The 1,727-nt window shown below is 38.3% G+C and overlaps 1 protein-coding gene across 8 annotated transcripts in view; it reads right to left on the reverse strand.

The window, feature by feature from the left end:
- Positions 1–1,727, reverse strand: part of LOC102681961 (carbonic anhydrase-related protein 10-like) — a 189,527-nt gene that overhangs the window by 75,283 nt on the left and 112,517 nt on the right. The gene's annotated exons all lie outside the window — the stretch shown is intronic.

The raw sequence follows: 1,727 nt of genomic DNA on the forward strand, positions 1-1,727 counted from the left end.
TATTCCCGATAACAAAGAAAAGTTTCCCTTAATTGTTTCAATAATAAATAAACTATATTAAATCAACCTTCGCCCTCTTCTCGCAACTCTTTTAATTAAATTACCTCGTCTGTTAATAAATTTACCCCCCTCCACTTCTCTCTCTTCTTTCCTCATTAATATCCCCGATTAATTTGTTTTGACGGGAGAACTCGCTGCAACAAACAGCAATCTTAGAAGATGGGTGGGTGACCCCCCATCGCGAAAAAGAGATAACCTCGATCGATGAGTTTCCACGCTTCAGAAAAGTCTTTCAACCCCCTCCTCCCTCTCTCTCTCTCTCTATCTCTCTCTCTCTGTCTCTCTCTCTGTCTGTCGTTCATCCACGGTGAACCAGAAGCTCGTTGGTTGGCTGCGACACTTTTCGTGTTCTCACGGAGCCGATAAATCTCTTTCTCTCACCCTCGTGAAAACGAGAGTTCCTCCTCGTGGAATCGGGGGGGAGCGACCAATGAAAGCCGCGAATGTACGCTCCTTGCTTCGTACTCTTCTTTCTTTCTTTCTTTCTTTCCACACTCTTCCCTTTGTTCGATCAAGTTTGTTTCGTTTCTGTTCCGCTCGTGTATACTCGAAGGGATGGTTTCACAAGGATGGATTGTCGAAGATTGATTCGAAAAGGGGGAGTTTGATCATTTTCATCGAATCGGTATATATTTGGTATATTTTAACGATAATTGAGTTGAATTATCTTTCTTTCTTTCTTTTTCTTTATCTATTGAAAGAAAGGAACCATTCGATCGTCTTTCTCGATTGAGGATGAACGATTTTCTTTTTTGGAAAAACGGAATGGAAACTGCAAAGTTGGAAGAGTTGTTAGTAAAAATCGAGATAGAGTAACAGGAAAACGATTACACGGGATTCAAGGACGGGCCGAAAGTTTGAAAATCATTCGGATTCCGTTCGAAAATTTTCGAGACGGTCAAAAGCCGCGAAAGTTGGGGCTAACGCATTCAAAGCTTTCAAGATTTGCACCACTCCCGAGACTTTCCAGCTTTCCGTGCCCATCACGGTTCGGATAACATTCGAAATAATTTTAAACTTCACGTCTGCCCCGATCTGGACCAAAGTTTCCGCCAAACTTGTCACCCCCCTCTTAGAAACGTGTCCACGGACAAAACTCCATTCCAAAGAAGGGAGAGGGGGAGGGGAAAATGTTTTCGACTGTGAGAAACCTGCATCCCTCCTCCGTTTACGCTTCGATTCCGTTATACTTCACAGTGGTTAAACGCCACTCTATCCAAAACTCCTCTTCGAAAAATTAATAAAACATTTGTGAATTTTTTATAAATACTCACTTGGTAAAAATTTAGAAACGATTTATACGAATTATATTTATTATATTGGTTGAAATGAATAGGTTTGAAAAATTAAAAATAAGATAGAAGAGTTCATAAATAATATATCTGTCTGTGGTGTTTTCATCAGAATTTCTACAGTCCACTTCGAACTTCTCTTGACAATGAATTCATGAAAAGAAATTCCATTTTTCTATTCCACTCTTCGACCAAATATATTTATTTAGCCATTATCAAAATAGCTTTCAATCTATCACTCACGTTTTGAAAATATCTTCAAATTAATTGCAATTTTCTCTCTCTGTCTCTCTTTTTATTTCCAATTTTCTAAAAATATTAATTCTTCCATCATTTCCTTCGCTTCTAAAAAAAAAAAAAAAAAAAAATTCACAA

This window comes from Apis dorsata, unplaced genomic scaffold (genome assembly GCF_000469605.1).
Source record: "Apis dorsata unplaced genomic scaffold, Apis dorsata 1.3 scaffold_547, whole genome shotgun sequence".
In the NCBI taxonomy this organism is placed as follows: Eukaryota; Metazoa; Arthropoda; class Insecta; order Hymenoptera; family Apidae; genus Apis; species Apis dorsata.